This window comes from Lissotriton vulgaris, chromosome 10, assembly GCF_964263255.1.
Source record: "Lissotriton vulgaris chromosome 10, aLisVul1.2, whole genome shotgun sequence".
In the NCBI taxonomy this organism is placed as follows: Eukaryota; Metazoa; Chordata; class Amphibia; order Caudata; family Salamandridae; genus Lissotriton; species Lissotriton vulgaris.
Window position 1 is genome coordinate 131,203,140 of NC_141698.1, and position 19,202 is coordinate 131,222,341.

The 19,202-nt window shown below is 42.7% G+C and overlaps 1 protein-coding gene across 4 annotated transcripts in view; it reads left to right on the forward strand.

The window, feature by feature from the left end:
- The window catches only part of CARD11 (caspase recruitment domain family member 11), a 663,926-nt gene that overhangs the window by 169,208 nt on the left and 475,516 nt on the right, over positions 1 to 19,202 (forward strand). The window lies entirely within an intron of this gene.

Here is a 19,202-nt window from a genome sequence, read left to right on the forward strand (position 1 = left end):
TCCTGAGCTCTGCAAGTTCAAAGGGGTGAGTGATGAGCTGGTGAAGATGCTGGGTGACCTCTGAACTCAGCCCTCCTGCACACCGACGACCTATGTAGCGATGAGGCTGGCGTTCAGGCCGCTGGGAGGTGTTGAGTCCAGACATGTTCCACATACCCAATACAGACCTTGATGACAGCAGCACATCTGTGGAGTTGCCCAGTGCCTGAAGCCAGCCTGGCTGCCCTTCAAGCAATGCAGCTGCTCACTGGACTGCGGTGGAAACCCCAAGGAGCGCAACAGAGTTAACTTTCAAGGAAGCTCAGTGCTTTAAATGGGCCGGTACTGTCCAATACTGAGTCCCGGCACTTTTTTTATTTATAGAGGAGAGTACCTGAACTTCTCAAGAGAAATACAATGCTTTTAATTGGAGAGTATTTTTTTCATTTCAAGCGCTAAGGAAGCTCATTCATAAACGATATGGTTGCCTCCCTTGATGGCGTGCTATGCTTCTCCCTGCTGTGCATGGCAGAAATTTCCAAGATGTGTCTGGCATGAGAAAAACCAAATAGCACCACTAGATATTCATGAGAGGGCCCAGTTACACAAGGAAAGCATCACAATACAAGGGCCCTTTCAAGTGAGCATTTCTAAACTAAACTTAAGTCTCAACAGCTAAAGAAAATGTTCAATTTAGATCACATTTAAATAAAGTCATACTTATGATACTGACAAATTTTTACATTTAAAACCCATACTACTTTACTCCTAGGATGTGTCTGTGGCTCACGAATGCTGTCCAAGTACGAAACAAATGGTCTCAGAGGCGAACACATGATTGCTGGTTACACGTTACAGTATGGCTGTTATATACAACTTAGGGGACAGTTTGATTGATGGCTCGTTGCTAGCTTCAGTCTTGCTGTAGACCAAAGCAATTATTTACCTTCAGCCCTGCCTCACAAAATGCTCCTCTGTTATCTTCCTGGCAGTACCCCTGGCAACTGCATATTCTTCCCTCGTCAATATCTGGACACTGGGTACCACATGTCATTTAGTGGGCTGCCCACATGGGCATTTTAAGACACTACACAACACATCACAGTTTACCCCCTTCCCCCATTTAAGATCGAATATAAAAAGAGGCATATAAAAAAATATACAAATGCATATATCTCTATATTTCTCCACAAACGCCAACATTCAGTGTGCTTTCTGGTTTAAAAAACATCTGTCTGCATAATAAGCAGCCCCGAACATGTCTCAATTATGTTATCCGAAGTCTATGCACACGTCAAGCAATTTATTTGGTCTACTCCTTCCGCTATGTTTGCATGAAATCTGTAAATACTGTTTTCAGTGCATCCCCTGTCAAGGGAGACCCAGGAAAGTCTAAAATGATTGACTGGAATGCTTTTGTGGGCGATTCTGTCCTGCATCTAATGTCTTAACTCCCTATTTTCATGTAGGAGGGGACTTCCTTCAAGATGGTATTTCAGAGGTATTTTATTAAAAACAAAAAAATCACAGGGCATATATTGCATTTGGTACCTGACCATACTGATTATCCGTAAGCAGCACTGGAATCATATTTTCCAGGGGCGGTCGCTGTAATCCTGCGCTGTTGTGCAGCGGGGTGAACTCAAGCATGCGCGGTGATGGATGTGCCCTATCTCAATTCTTCAAGTTAGAGGCTGTTCCTGTTGGGCTAATGCGGTTTCACATGAATTCATAGGGTGTCACAAGCACTCAGCTTCACACTGCTGCCCGTACGCTGCAGCAGCACCACTCTCCGCAGGCGGGGCGTAGCAGGTGTGGACCAATTTGCATATATATTGGATATTTCCATTAAAAAGTACATTGATTTGTATAATCTGGGAGTTGATGATCAGGTGGAATTGCTGAGTGAGAATTGACCCATTCGCGAACAGTTCAGCGCTTTTCAAAATTCCCTTTATCCTAAGCTTTGGCATCATGCCGGCTGTTTGAAGCTGACTGACTACATGTGTAATTACGAGGGAATTACTTAAAAGAAAGTGAAAGAGCATTGAAATTGAAAACTTCAAGATGACTTCATTCAAAAAGGGATCCAGTTTTTCTTGGTAAATGATTTAATCTGTCGACACGCGGGGGGGGGGCACCCACATTTTATGAAGTCACAGCCATGGGAAAGGAGCTATGAGCCTGCATTTTATTAGCAATTAGTGGAATGGTATGTTGGCTATAGTACTGTAAGTAGTGTACACAGCAGCAGCATCCCCAGGTAGGTATCGGAAAATGCAGGAAAGGAGAAGATGAGCCGCCAGGCATTCCCCGGCTGTGCTCCTAGGATCTGGATGTTGTCCAAGTCTGGAACAACCAGGATCCATCCATGCTCCTCTTACATGAGGAGGGCCTCTCTCCATAAGCATTCATTCCTCATCTAAGACTGACCACCTGTCTGAAGGACCAGCCGTGAAGAGATCTGACGCCCTCCCTTCTGTGCTTGGTGGATCTGATAATGTCTTTATGATGTGCATAGTTTGGGAGGTTTGTGGTGCATCCTACATTTGGCAATACCATACTAGCCATCAAACCTGTGCCCCACTGCATGCATGGGGGTGTTATGTCAAGGGAGGCCTATTCGCCTGTATTAGAGAAGAAACACCAGGAACACAGCACAAAATTGTGCAACCTAAGAAGTTATCAGAGCATAGCTCTTGATGTGGCAAGGAAGCAGTAAGAAAACAGGTGAGTACGGAAACAAAAGTGCACCGCACAGCATAGTATTGTCAAAATACAACAGTCAGGCATTCCTAGACCAGCCCAATATTCAGACACTCACTTACCTGCAAGCAACATATATAGAGGAACAAATGGAAATACAGAGAACACATGCAGACACACATTCAATCACTGGTTGTATGCACAAAGGCACATCTGCATACACAAGTGGGTGGGTGATGCACACATTGAAGGACTGTGATAGATGAATTCATGATTGTGAGTGATTAGATGGATGATTAGATAAATGTTTGCCAATGAGGGAGATACTATGATTAGAGATATCTTTGCAAAGCTAGATTCACATGTGATGTTCTCTCCTCTAAGTTGGGGTGCCCATAGGCAAGAGCTTAGCATGAAAATAAAGGAAACCCTAACACTACTGAGAGCCATCCCTATAGAAGGCTAGTCCAGACAATATCTTTGAATACGTTTTGATTAAGTGAGATGGTAGGAGGCTCAATAAAGCCCACATCTGAATCCTTGTCTGTGATGTTTTGGTTCAGTAGCCCAAGCGGACATCTTGGCTCATGTCCTTCTTTTCCTTGGACGCCTCTTGTTTTTGTCCAGATTACAAAAGTGGTACCCCCCCCACACACACACCTGCTGCTGCTTCTGTTTTTGAAGAAACCAGAGAAGAGACCTTACACAAGACAGGGATACAAGAGACACTCAGAAGAGGCTCTTTGCTAGAAGGGAGTGGGAGAAGAAAGGAGTAGGGTTGAGGGTACAGTGAGAAGGGTGAGATGGTATGGCGAGAAGGGGAGGCTGCAGGGGCAGGAGAAGAGTCACGGGTAGGAGAAGAAACTCACTACCTTTCAGTGGGGTTCCTAAACAACAGAAACCTTTTTTGAAAGCCTATAACGAGGCCAAGAAGCTGCCGTGGGGTTGGTGCCCTTATAAGAAGCTCCAAGAAGAGGCAAAAGACTGGTACTCGGTTCCTTATAATGAAATCTTGCTTAAGAAAGTGGGATAGCTCAGTGAGTTGAATGCCTTATTATTAATATTACAGAATATTTGTAGAGCGCACAGCTACCCATATACAGGCTTCCGGCACTAGCAGCAAACAAGTGAGAGATCGTGAAGGATATACTCTGCTAGGGGAGTGGGAACTTTTTATTTTGCTTACCTAGCCAAATCGTTTCAACCTTTGGATGGAATCCCACTTTCCCTGGTGTTTTTCCTGTAGCTTGAAGTCCTGGATGGCATCCAGCTGCAGGGAGCTGTCACTCCACTCTATGGCCTTAGCTTGCCACAAGGCCGGACAGGCCATTTATTCCTCCAGGCATTTTTCCAGTGGACTGCAGCACATGGAGGCTGATTTTCAAAGCCCAAGGTTAATTGTAGCAGGCAGAGGGAGACTTCAAGAGAGAGAGAGAGAGAAAGGTAGAGCGGGGAAAGATAGAGAAAAAGCAATCAGACAGACAGGTGAGAAAGGAGATGAGGCGAGAGAGAGATAGAGAGGCAAGAGAGAGAGAGAGAGAGAACGGATGGATGGAAAGAGAGAAATTTCAGGAGGAGATGAAGTGATTTGAGCATTTTTGCCATGGCTGCTTTTGGTTTCCTGACCCGTTCATGCTTGCTGCCACCGGATACATCAAGTCTTTCTCCTTCCTTGTTGCTGGAAGACCCCCCCTTGGACTTCCGGCACCAGAAAAGGTGTAAAACTCTGCTTGTCCAGAAACAATCGCGGCATGTGAAAAGGTACCTGCTGCAGCTTAGAGTCCCTTTCATCAGATTTAAACAAAAAAAGCAGTTTTGCACTTAGCAAAATTGACTACGTTAAAAAAAAGTTGAAAGCTGTTAGGCTTGAAAATTTCTGGCGGCCACAAGTTCGAATCCCAGCAATGCTGAGCAAGCACTTTGTACTCCCAAGGTCGGCAAACAGGCAGTAGCGGCAAGGTGGTGGGATGTGCGATGCAGTGCACGCAATGAAATTCGTTTTATTTATTTATATGTTTACTTACCTGTAATCCTCCATAATCCATAGATTACTACCCCCCACCCTACACCCCCTCCCCACGTCACCGCCTGGCAGTTACTCCCACCACCGACCGCTACTGCAAACAGGCTACCATCAGAATGGGCCACAGGAACATATTATTAGCAATACATAAAATCAGCACAAGTGTGCAACATGAAAATACATTCTTATAATTGTTAAGTGTTCTATTGATGGAAGAGATGGAACTCCCATCAGTGGAGCATTGACATGATGGGACGAGATTGTGTAGGATCTGCATTGGTGAGAAAGCTGAGGATGGCAGTACTCTGGCAAGGACATTTCTTTAGTACTCATGTGAAATCCAATGGTGCGTGTGGACCCACCACTGAAAACATAAGTGGCGGCGCTTCCGCTAAGGCGGAGGAGCATCGCCCCACTGCTTTTAAGTAGCATAAAAAACTAAAAGTAAAATGATAATAACTGAACTTTATTATCATTTTATTTTTTCTTTGATGCGCCAGCTTTGCGGGCGGGGCTGAACTGCTCTGCTAAAAGAGCAGGAGGACGAGTGGTGATCTGTCTAGGGCCGACCAAACAGTCATGCGCACTTTGCATGTTCTCAACCTGGGTGGAGAACATGCAGAGGCCCCCAGTCCTCATCTGAGCACCGAATAATGGTGCTCAGACCAATCCCAACACTACATTCCATTATTGTGATTGGCTCATGGGAGTCTGGGTGCTTCCTTGTTGCTCTGTTCCTGTTCCAGGAGAGACGACGGTGGAGAGAGTGGCGAGATCCGGCGAGGATGTACGTTTTTCTTTTTCTTTACCACCTTCCCCCCTGCCCTCCACCCTCCCACCCCCGATCTGTGGCAGGTGCCACTGAAAAACATTTCTATTACCTGGTCCATGAATATGAAAATAAACCATTTTGTGTTCTTATTGCTCTTTGTGATGGACATCCAGACTTACAAACTCACAAGGTGCCACCTTGTGTCACAAAATATCTGCTCCCGGTGAAGAGACATTATCATAGGGTGGAACCAGGGCTTAAAGTGGGTAAAGCAGGTGCTGAAATGGGTCCCTATCAGGCATTCCATTTTTGCCCTCACACTCAGGGTGAAAAAAATCTTAACTCTACAGCAGTACCACCCTTCACTGCCTTTGATGTAACTTCAAAGAGACTCGTTATAGTTCTTTCAGAGTCTCATCATGTTAGAACTGAAGAATTTTCAGCCGAGGAGGGAACGATTTCCGGAGTGTACAGGTTTATATAGAAAAGCAAGAATTCATTAGGAATGTCTTTATCTTTAAATAAGGAATCCCCAGTTGATGACTTAATCAGTTCAATCCTCGTTCGTTCTTCCCGAATTTTTAAATAATTGGCAAGTAATTTCCCCATTTTGTTTTGACCACCATAATAGCGTGCATTACATTTCAGTAATAAGTTCGAAGCAGCATCTGTGGGGAATTTATTAAAAGAGGTTTTAGCTTCAATAAGATCCTTAAGGGAGGATTCGGTATTCAAGGAATGATAGGTAAGTTCAAGCTGTTTAATTTTAGCTAGTAAGAGAGATGATTTAGCCTCATTAGCTCTCTTCTTTCGTGAGACGAAATTAATAATAAAACCCCTAGAAGCTGCCTTAAAAGAATCCCAGATCGTGACAAAAGAAGATTCCGGAGTTTGATTAAGTATAAAGAACTCAGAAGCAAACTTAGAAAATTCTGTACAGAAAGTGGAGTCAAGGAGCAAAGAGTTATTAAATCTCCATCTGCCAGAATGAGGAGAAAAGGGAATGAGGTCAATATCAACGAGTACTGGGGCATGGTCAGAGATCAGAATAGAACCAATATCAGAGTGAATAGCATGTTGAGTGAGGTATTTACTAAGGAAAAGATAATCAATACAGGATTGGGAGTTGTGGGCATGGGAGTAAAAACTATATTCTCTAGGATCAGGGTTACAAAGTCTCCAAATATCCACTAAAGCATTGTTTTGAATGGATTTGGCGAATTGGGAGTGCATCCTCGAGGGTGAGAACTTAACCTTGGAATGACGGTCCAGGATAGGATCTAAAATCTGATTGCAATTGCCACCAAAAACAAATTCAACATGTTTTAAAGAGAGAGCCCGTTAGCACTGGTTGGCTGGGGTAAAGTGCTCGGAATCCTAGGGCCAGCAAAAACAAAGTCAGCAAAACAAGAGGATCGCTGTAATATTCACAGTCAACAAAACAGACAGGTTGGGCCTGCTTGGCAAGTGAACTTTCTCTGTCCCATCTAACCTCCGGCTATGTCTCTAATTCAGCCTATTCAATTTTGTTTGTCATCATGGAGCTTGACTTAACTGAATGGGTAATAAAATATAATGCAGTTTCAAACAGGGCCGCCTAAAGTATTTCTTGCCCAGGCCCCCCCCCCCCTGACCCTGGTATCAAACTTATGTAAACGTTTCATTCCTTCTATATCTTTAAATCTCAATAAAAATGTCTTTAAAAAGTCATGTTTACGCTGCTGTGCATCCTTACATAGGGCGTGTTTATGACGTTTCATATTTTATGATGTCATGGCCCATAAAGAGCAAGACCACTATATGTGATTTCACTGATTGCCATTTGAAGGGTTGTTACGGGAGATCAGTACGTCACTACTGCAAGTTACCCAACATTGGTCCATTTGTAACAAAATATGTATCTTTATTTGAGATAATGTTCAATTAATGCTAGTGATTTCCCTTGCACAGACTCTATTATTTAATAACAATAAAAGTGCTATTGGAAGAGACCTCTAGATTTGAGAAATGCTGTCACCCTTGCATTTGAGCTAGTAATTGTTCAAAACTAATTAAAATAGAGCAGACAGAAAGCCTTCGGGTATGCCTTTTCCAGTTTGCAGATAACTTTGCTGTTTTTTGTTGATGCTGAGATACTCGCTTGGGGGCCTGAAAAATGTCACGGCTTGAATTAAATTTATTTGATGTTAGCTTCCTAATAATAACAATTAGATTTTTATTTAGTGCTTAATACAACTGAAAATATTCCTAAGCACCATAATAATTGTTACCTGCCTATAAACCCATATAATAGTTCTCCAGTTATATGTACCTCGGAAGGATAAGAGGCAGAGCTGTTCCTGGCAGAGTGCAAACCTATGACTAGCAGATCTGGACAGACAGCAGCAAGTGTTTAACTCATCAAGCCATTTCCTTGGTGTTAGATGCATTGCTACCTCATTATCAATGATCATGGAATATTTGGATGAGAACACAGGATCTGAAGGAAAACAATCATTTTTTGTTCACTTCTCAAGCACTGATTGCCACAAAATGTGTCACTGGACACTGTTGAGCACCTCGGTAGAAGCTCCTAAGGAAATGTCTTTAGTACCAACATCAATAACATGATCATACGAAAGTCAAGCCTATCAGAAGTAAAGGGCCTGGGTGGAGAGGTGTGGTGCAGCGGCCAGGGCAGCTGACTTCGGAGCACAGGGTTCATGGCTCGATCCCCGGTGTAGCTCAGGACCATGTGACTCTGGACAATAGCTCACTTAATTTCCACGACAGCCCCCAGTACCTTGAGACCCGTAAGGGTGAGTAGTTCGCGTTTTACAAATACGGATTAACATTTACATTAGTCTTTCAATAGACATACCTAATCTTTGTATGAATTTGAATGCATCTTTGGGTCTATGAGTAACAGGGAGATCAGATGAAAGAGAAGTTGAGCTACATTTAAAGAAAACACTGTCCTCTCAACGTTTCTGTATGCGTAAACCTCAAATTGAAATTTAAAAATTGCCAAACATATTTATGTATGTATGTGGTATTTCTATATATAATCAACAAGAGAGAGAGAGATACTGAGTCACTCTTAGACCCCCTAGTAATAATCTTAGTTAAACAACAAAAGTGTGGGGACAATAACACAGAAAAAGAATCAGGAAAATAATCACTTGTGAGTTAAAAGAACCCTCACTCACCAACCTAGTTGGTGTCATGCTTCATCATCGGGTTCCCACCAGAAAGGCCGAATGCCTCCCTGGTGTGCTACGACGCCTGGTTACAGTGGAGCAGGTATTTTGTGTAATCCAAGTATGATTATAGGTAAAATCTAATTTAAAAGGTGGCCAGTTCAACCAAAACTAACTTTATTCACAGTGAACTGGGCACTATTAAAGATGTTAAAGAGTCCGGCTAAATTGACCAGACACATCCATGGTGCAAATAAAAGAAGTTGTGGTCAACATGTTTCTGCCTCCATTCGCTGTTTGCGAGGCTTTGTCAGGACCAAAAATCAAAACCACCAGGGCGATATGCACTGGCTAAGGTGCACCCTAATCTGCGGTGTCAGAAACCAGTAAAGACTTACGGTTTTTAGTCAAACCTTCAACGTTTTTGAAAGCCACGTGTATCTGTAGTCAAGGAAAGAAAACAAACACACAGAAAAAAATCAAGTTGCACAAACAAACATATATTAAGTTAGCGGTACTTGAATATTCATAGGAGTGATCAAGCGCAATCTATTATATAGTAAATAGTGTTCTTTAGTATGCCACTAGAACTATAATGTGACAGATTGATATATAGTACTATGTGTAAAGAGGAACAAACTCTTCACGGAAGGCCTGCGCTCTTCTTTTACATAAAACTCTAAGGTTTTTCTTCATATTTCAACATTTTTAAATCACATCATTTAATCCATGAGGCTGACGTTCAGTTGTGAACACTGTTTATTTATATCATGATTCTTATTATTTTTCTTCATAAGTAGTATTTCGTTCAATATACAATATTTTCTTTCATCACATTGCCCAATGCATTTCGGGTCAAAAAAAAGTAGTGACCCTTTGTCAGGGGCCTAAAAATAGCAAAAAACAGGACCTTAGCATTTCAATTCATCGTCAAATAATATGGATAAACATTTGTAAAAGTGAAGAAATTCGGAAAGAACAAAGGTTACACGATTATAGTCACTTAAAGTGCAAAAGGTTTAAGAAATTCGGTGTTCAATACTTGAGAGGATTGTGCATAAAGATCATGATACAAAAGTGCTCAAATGTGAGATGATTTGTAATGGAATTTGGTGCTCAATACTCGAAAGAATTGTGCATAAAGACCGTCATGCAAAAGTGCTCAAGTGCGAGGTGACTTGTAACGAAGAGATCGTGATAAAGTGCTGGAGTTACCGGAAAAATGCTTAAGAATCTCCGGTTTTACTTACTCGTGAGAAAAAAGAGTAGAGTGTAGGTGTCCTCCGGTGTTGATTAAGCTGCCGCGATCAAATGCGGCGTGTAGGCAGTTCTTAAAGCGACCGTGTACACGGTCACGTGATTTACGTAAAATGTAGAGTTTACCGTAGCGGCTAGCGCTAAATAGTGGTTCCTAAGTAATAGGCAGCTAAAAGTATAATCAAATGGTATTAACAAAGAAGATTACGAAAATATTAGCTGTGAATGTGTGTTACCTTCGACAGCAGTAGTCATGTGATGGTAGTCACGTGGCGTGAGTAACGTGGTGTTATACAGAAGTGAAGGGCCGGCAAGTTCTGTTGTGTGGCGTGTTCGAACAATAAAGTTGTGCAGTTGTGAATAATGAAGTAATACGATTGACGATTACTTTGAATACACCAATGTTAATTAAATTAATACATCTCAAAAACAAATTCTATATGACATGAAATCATGTACATTTGAATACTTAAAGATGGAATTTCAATTTTTGTAAAATGCTCATAATTCACCACAACAAGGGTTAAATACCTCATCATCATTTCAAAAAAGTGTATCGTGGTTTTCACATTATATAAAGTCGGGAAAGACGTATACCCTGTTATTAGATGTTATGCATTTATAGGAAACATGCATATTCAATCCTGTCATTAAGCCCCGAGGCTGTAAACTGTGAAGTTTTTTGATCCAAAAGAACTCTGTTTGCTATCTCAGTTTTACTGGATCTATGTCGCAGCGTTGTTTCACCACTTCCAATACCGTGAATTTTAGTTGTGAGATTTGGTGTCTTGCTTCAAGCCAGTGTGTTGCCACTGTTGATGTTTTACTTTGTGCCCGAATATTGCTCTTATGTTCAGGAATTCGCACTTTTATTTTGCGTTCTGTCTGTCCAACATATCATTTTCCACAGGGGCATTTGATAGCATATATAGTATTTTTAGTATCACAAGTGCTGTTGTGATATAGATTGATTTTGTAGCCCTTTGTTGGGTGCAATAGTATGTTACCCTCTATAACATTGTTGCAGTGTACACAATTTAGTCACCTTGACATCCCTTTGAAGGTTGTTTTTGATCTTCTTGGCGTGGTTAAAATCTCTTTCAAATTTTTAGATCTTTGATAGGCAAATGTTACATGTTCACTGTATAAATCGTTCAAGTCAGGTTCTGTGTTTATCAAGACCCAATGTTTATTGACAATTCTTTTGATTTTCAATGCGTCGTTGAAATATTTTAGGACACATACTGGTTTATTCTCAAGAATGGTTGAACTTGTGGTCAATAGTTTATTCCTAGGAATTTTAGTGACTCTCTTGATTGATTTTTCAAGAACACTTTGAGGGTACCCTCTTTGTTGATATTTCTGAATTTGTGATGTGAATATTTGATCCAGTTTATTACTATCAGATGTTATCCTTTTGAGTCTGATGTTGTGATGTTGGTAGATGTTTCTTTAAGGTCTCAGGATGGAGGCTTTGAAAAAGTAAACTTGAATTTCTATCTGTGATTTTTGTATGTACTTCAGTGTCCAGTCTCCAATCGATTATATTGACTCTTACATCAAGGAATGGCATGGTTTGATTATCAATACTGTATGTGAATTTAATCCTAGGATTAATGGTATTGATGATGTTTATGTTTATGTTCATTTCCAGTTTTTCTTTTGTACCTTTCCATATGACGAAGATATCGTCGATATATCGTTTAAACATGATAACATTCTCTGTCCAGTTAGGATTGTTTAAAATATGATCTGTTTCAAATTTGGACATGTATATACATGCATATGATGGTGCTCCTCCAAAGCCCATGGATGTGCCATTGCATTGGTTAAAAAAGTTTCCTTGCCATTGAAAATAGCTATGAAATAAGGCGAATTACATTAGTTCCAATATGAAATTTTTTTGAGAGTCTTCTAGATCTTCTTGGAGCAGTCCCCATTCTAACGCTTCCAAACCTTCCTGGTGAGGGATTGAGGTGTATAGAGCAGTTACATCAATCATACATAACCAGTATTCTGCTCCATGATCAAGTGTTATTTCTTCCAATAGATTGAGGAAGGTTGTAGTGTCTTTCAAGTATGTGCTGCCTTTTTGAACTATAGGTTGTAAGAACCTGTCAATGTATTTGCCTATAGGTTCGGAAATGGATCCGCAGGCTGAGACGATAGGCCTGAATGGTGGATTTGTGCTGTCCTTATGAATTTTAGGAAGCATATATAACTTTGGTCATCGTGGAAATTTGGTTTCAAGAAATGCATGAGTCTTTTGATTGATCCACTTCATTTCCAATGCTTGATTGATAATGTCTTGTAAATTTTTTTGATATTCTTTAGTTGGGTCATTTTCTAGTGGACTATATGTAAGTACAGCTTGAACATGTTGATTTACTTTGTTGTTATAAACGGCTGTGTCCATTACGATCAATGCTCCCCCTTTATCAGCTCGTTTTGACCCGAAATGCATTGGGCAATGTGATGAAAGAAAAGATTGTATGTTGAACGAAATACTACTTATGAAGAAAAATAATAAGAATCATGATATAAATAAACAGTGATTACAACTGAACATCAGCCTCATGGATTAAATGATGTGATTTAAACATGTTGAAATAAGAAGAAAAACCTTAGAGTTTTATGTAAAAGAAGAGCGCAGGCCTTCTGTGAAGAGTTTGTTCCTCTTTACACATAGTACTGTAATTGATAAGGCACGGTAGGCACCGTGCAACAGACCTAGCGCCTTACTTGAAAAAGAAAAATTTCAGAATCAACCGGGATAATTTCGAGTGCAGTAGGACAATATACTTAACAATACAGATTGATATACCACATACTTAAGAGTAGGGAGGACTAAGCACTAAGTGAATATTATGTTTATTGAGTACCTAGCTCTGTTTCTTAGCCACATATTGTGCGTAGACAAAGGTGCCTTAGTCAGATGTGCCAACCCGGCCAATGCCAAAGGTTTAAAAACATGACTTATAGAACTTGACTGAACAAAGCATACCGCTTGCTAATATCGAAGGTTCATGACGACGCAAGCTCAAAATTACAGAGAAATGCAGGAAAAGTGAGAGAGAAGGCTTACTTAGGATCTCCAGCAAGATTATCCCATGGGTCCTGGTGAGGGGCGGGGACTTATAGTCACACTCTGTTCCCGTTAAAAATAGAATACAACAGGTTAGTGTAAAGCCGCATTAATCGCACTAGCATGTCGCGTGAACATAAAGCAACCGCTAATTACTACACCAAAGTCCGTCACCCATAGTGGACCTATATGTTCCCAGACTCAGGACCCCGAAGATAGTGCCTTGTGGAATTCCTGAGGTTTAAGTAACACATCTCACGTTGCATCCCAGTACCGGGCCTCAAGCGTGGTGTCGTCATAATGTTGCGACGCTTGACACCTATTTGGCAACTAGACCTGTACGTTTTGAATCTTGGACCTTGAATTGAATAATTCACACTTTATTGTGCGCTCGTGAGTAGCACGAATGTCGGTATAGCAATCACTATTAATAATTATTTTGCCAAACAGGAAGGACTTATTTACTAACACTACTTCTTACTGCATAAATTATAGAGAATCGCCATTATCATGCCGCACAAAATGAATATGTTTCGAAAGCCGGGGTTCTTTAAAGCCAATCAAATAACATCCCAGCTTACAGGCGAAGAAGTTCAAGTCCCACACAACTACATTATTGATACACCAGGACAATCCTTGGATGCTAGAGGTAGAAAATTCCCTCTATGCACCAAGAGTACTACCAGCATCACTGTGCAAAGATTAAAACTTGATGAATTGAAAATCCCAAGTTTCATTCATTTACTGTGATTCTTCCCAGAACAATTAGAGATCAGACAATTCAGTGGTTTGTATCTACAAGAAAATAAGCAGGAAAAAAGGGGGGGACCAGGGAATAGGTGGCAATGCCCAATAGTACGGTCAATCTGTCTGTAATTAGACAGACTGCTATCAAAGATGTTCACAGTATTGTTAAGGGTGTATGAATTCACACCCTGCAACAACCATTGGCACAATAAGCTTTAACAGCACTTACACCATTACTACCAGTGACAGCATGAATGATTCCACGGACAATACAACAATTTCATTCCTCCCCCTTCAATCTGACATCTGCTCAGTCTCCACGCTTGGTGGTTCTCTTGGTGGTTCGCAGATATACCCTCTGAATTTGTTCCTGTCTCCTCAAACTCTTCCCCATTTTTGAGGACACCCCGATGTACATACACCGCCCTCTCCGTCAACATAGCTTTATCCATATCTTTACACCATGCTTGCAATGTAGGCGACTCTCCTGAACCCCATCTCCTCGCAATATTTTGCTTAGCAAACATCAGCCCCAATGTTACCCAATCTTGCGCAGGATGACTCAGATCATGTTGCTCCCACATATTTAGCAAGCATCTCTTTGGTTCTGGAATCAATGACACCTCCACAGTTTGTGATACAGTCCTCATTACCTTAACCCAGTAAGTCATAATCTTCAGGCACTCCCAAATAGTATGATAGAAAGTACCCTCTTCCCCACAGTCTCGCAGACAAAACTGATGTGAAGCCGTCCCTATTTTGTAGAGGGTCATTCTAGTATAATATGTACGGTGAAGTATCTTGAGTTGTACCAACCTTAGTCTTGAAGGTATTGCAACCTCACAAGGGGACGATAATGCCCCCTACCAATCTGAGTCATCGAATTCCGCCAAATCCATGGACCATTTTTGCCTAAGCGCTAACATGGGGTCAGGTAAGTTGTTAACCAACTTACACTAGGTGAAGGAGGTGGCCCTTTTTTGCATATACTCAGTCAACAATCTATCTTCTAGAGGAGTAGTTTCCGGTAAGATGGTGACCGAAGATAAAACTTCCTGCAGTGCATATTTGATCTGTATGTATCTGAAAACTTTCTGAGGCTGCCAGCTCGTATTGGGGCCTTAGGTGTTCAAACAAGACCATCTCGCCCTGTTTCCAGAGATTACCTACCACTGATAAGCCTATCGGATCCCATTTGATCAATCCTTTACTATTTCTGAGTCGCCCAAGCCGTTGCGATTCCCAGAGTGGTGTCATTTGCGTGATGACCCCCGCCATCCTAACTTGGCATGTGCTGCATATCATATGCTAACTGTGTGTGCTGTTGGCCCAATTGATAGTTTGGATCTGCGTATATTATAAAGCACTGACATGACCCCATCCTCTCCCAGTCCTTGCCTATTCGCCTGGAAAGCCGGGTCTGTCTGGGGAGCATGTATCCAGTAATTCACTACTTTCAATTGAGCTGCCCAATAGTACAACTGTATATTTGGAAGGGCTATACCGCCATCGTACCAGCTCCTGACCAACTTATCTTGTGCAATGCGCACTGTTTTTTTCCCCATAGCAGCCTGGAGACTTCTGTTGCTATCGTTTTGAAGTAGCTCAGTGGCACTCTAAACGCGGTTTTCTCCCAAAAATATAAAAAGCGCGGAAGCGCCATCAATTTAAACAGCGCTGCCTTACCCATCAGTGTCAGCGATAAATTGCACCAGACCGTTGTGTCACGCCGAAACCGCTCCATGGGGGGCCTAAGATTTTTCTGCAAAAACTCATCAGGCTTGGGTGTTGCATGAATGCCTAGGTATTTAATGGGAGCCTCTGTGATCTGAGCCTTAGCCATTTCCCTCTGGTATTCCCTAAATTCACATTGTTTATTACGCAAGGTTCTGGATGTTTCTGGTGACGGGTCTTGTGCGTGCTGAGCCGTAACTCTACTTAGTTCACATTCTATAGCGTACAACTCTGCTTGTTTCAAAAAAGGAGATGGCCGACCACGGATTACCATTTAATACGCCTCCCAAAGAGTATTGCTGGATTGAACTGAGGAGGCGTTTTCCTGAAAGTAATGACGCGTTGCCGTAGCAATGTCTTTTGAAATTTCAGGGACACGCAGATACCCTGGGTACACAGGGTAGACACTGTTGTCTTGCCTTGCGATGGGTTGTGTGAGTTAATGGTAGCGGAGAGTGATACGAAATACCTCTAGGACGGATTTCAAAATTTACCACGTTTGTAAGGCTATCTGCAACTTCAAAAAAATAATCGATTCGGGAGAGGCTATTGTGTACCCTGAACTGAAAAGTGTTTTGTTGTGCGCTCCGGATGTCTATATCTCCACACATCCGTGAGCCCAAGGGTGTCTAAAAATCCCTTCAAACGAGTAGTGCCTGTCGTGTTCAATTTGAGGGGGGGTCGCTCCTGGGTTCTATCAATTATAGCATTAAAGTCCCCACCAATTAGTACTTCCCCTGCTGAAAGATCTAACAGAAATGTGCTAAGTGCTTGGAGGGCCACCGTGTGGAGGGCTGGAGGGATGTACACTGATACTATATTGAACTGTTTCCCTTCCCACTGACATGTATAGCTGCAAATCGACCCTGGTCATCTGTCCGAGTCTGCGGTATTATTAGGGGAAAGTGTTTACGTACTAAAATACCCACACCCCTTGAACCGGAAGAGAATTCAGACTGCACCACCATTTCGAACCCCCAGCGGTTCATTGCCTTGCAGGCCGAGCCTACCAAATGTGTCTCTTGCAGCAGGGCCACTGCAGGGGCACACCTCTTCAAATATTGCAGAACCAAACCCCTCTTTATCTTATCTCCTAACCCGTGCACATTCCATGAAAGCAGAGACAATGGAGCTATCGGGGATACCAGGGACGTCTGTGCGCTAGACTCGTGTTGTGCCTGTATCATCTCCTATGCCATGGGCAACATACTTTGTCAAAGGATTACTGCTATAGCTTATCCAAAAGACAATCATGAATAAGTAGTTTGTCATATTTGCCCTTGTGAACATCAGAACTAGAAACATGAAATTCCAAAATAACATTCCCCCCTATCCTCCCCCCACCCTGCCTCCCTGCTTGATGGACTCAAAACTACCTGCCACCCCAACTGTGAAGAGTGCTTAGTACCCTTCCCATTAACCATTTGGCAGGGGTGAGAGCAGACTTCCTTCTCCCCCCATAGCCCCCCCAAACCTGTAACAACTGCAGTCTCCCCCAATATCCATGCGACCAAGACGGTCATATTAAGTAAGGATACATTGTGTTTATCATGGTTGGTCCAAACCACCGTAGACAGTTAGAGAAGGTCTTGTCCATTAGTGGACCTGCATATCAGCACCACAGCAGTCTCCATCAGTAACAGTGTGTAAGTCCCATAAGGTCAGTAACACAGTCAGATGCCTACAGTGTCATTGTTATGTTCCATTTCTTCTCTGCGTCCCTTGAAGTTACTTCACGTTCAGTTGGGTAGTCTATTCTTGTTCATCCCCCATCTCATGGTGTCCACCTCGCTCGTCACCACCTCCAGATCTTCCCATTCGGGTGGCCTTTCGCCATCCCTCCAGCCAGTCCTGAACATCCTCCGGCAACATGAAGAACGACTCATTGCCTTCAGCTTCTACCCTAAGTTTGGCGGATACAGCATGGAGTACTTGATACTCCAATGATGGAGAATTTTTTTAACTTCAAGAAATCCTCTGCGTTGTTTTTTGACTGTCGCAGTATAGTCTGGAAATATGGTAATGATTGCATTATCTATCCGTAACGGAGGAGCAGTGCGAGCAGCTTGCAATATTGCATCCCTGTCCCTGAAGGTGAAAATGCGTGCGAGTATCTGGCGTGGCGGGCCCTGGGTTTCGGCCTGCCCCCTGGGACCTAGTGCGCCCTTTCAACAGAGAAATATTTGGACAGACCACATGACTGAAGGTGAATTGTGATTAAATCCTCAACAAACAGGTCAAGGGCTGGGCCACCTGCCCGTTCTGGCACACCAATAATGCGAATGTTATTTTTTATGCGACAGCCCTTCCTGGTACTCAGCTTCGCCGCCATTAATTTATTGTCCAACAAGGGGTGGTGATGGACAGAGTTTCTGAATTAAGCAGAATACTCTCACCCAGTCAAGAGATCAGGGCTAGATCCAACACCGTTTTTTAGCTCACTGCACCATCCCAGCTCAGAACCTGGCTATATGCAAATTAGTCTGTTCCTGTCCCAGTGCATGATGGGAACAGGGCAAACCAAACTACAAAGCCAATTCTTTCACTGGGAAGGAAACAAGCTTCCGGGGACTGGTTTCTGGCATTACAGCCGTCTTCGGCCCGGGTTGCTTGAATCCTGATGTGCAATGAGCAAGGGACTCACATCTGAGTATACCCTTCCACGCTTATGGTGGACAAAATAATTAAACAACAAGGGGTGGTGATGGACAGAGTTTCTGAATTAAGCAGAATACTCTCACCTAGTCAAGAGATCAGGGCTAGATCCAACACCGTTTTTTAGCTCACTGCACCATCCCAGCTCAGAACCTGGCTATATGCAAATTAGTTTGTTCCTGTCCCAGTGCATGATGGGAACAGGGCAAACCAAACTACAAAGCCAATTCTTTCACTGGGAAGGAAACAAGCTTCCGGGGACCGGTTTCTGGCATTACAGCCGTCTTCGGCCCGGCTTGCTTGAATCCTGATGGTGCAATGAGCAAGGGACTCACATCTGAGTATACCCTTCCACGCTTATGGTGGACAAAATAATTAAACAACAAGGGGTGGTGATGGACAGAGTTTCTGAATTAAGCAGAATACTCTCACCCAGTCAAGAGATCAGGGCTAGATCCAACACCGTTTTTTAGCTCACTGCACCATCCCAGCTCAGAACCTGGCTATATGCAAATTAGTCTGTTCCTGTCCCAGTGCATGATGGGAACAGGGCAAACCAAACTACAAAGCCAATTCTTTCACTGGGAAGGAAACAAGCTTCCGGGGACCGGTTTCTGGCATTACAGCCGTCTTCGGCCCGGCTTGCTTGAATCCTGATGGTGCAATGAGCAAGGGACTCACATCTGAGTATACCCTTCCACGCTTATGGTGGACAAAATAATTGAACAACAAGGGGTGGTGATGGACAGAGTTTCTGAATTAAGCAGAATACTCTCACCCAGTCAAGAGATCAGGGCTAGATCCAACACCGTTTTTTAGCTCACTGCACCATCCCAGCTCAGAACCTGGCTATATGCAAATTAGTCTGTTCCTGTCCCAGTGCATGATGGGAACAGGGCAAACCAAACTACAAAGCCAATTCTTTCACTGGGAAGGAAACAAGCTTCCGTGGACCGGTTTCTGGCATTACAGCCGTCTTCGGCCCGGCTTGCTTGAATCCTGATGGTGCAATGAGCAAGGGACTCACATCTGAGTATACCCTTCCACGCTTATGGTGGACAAAAT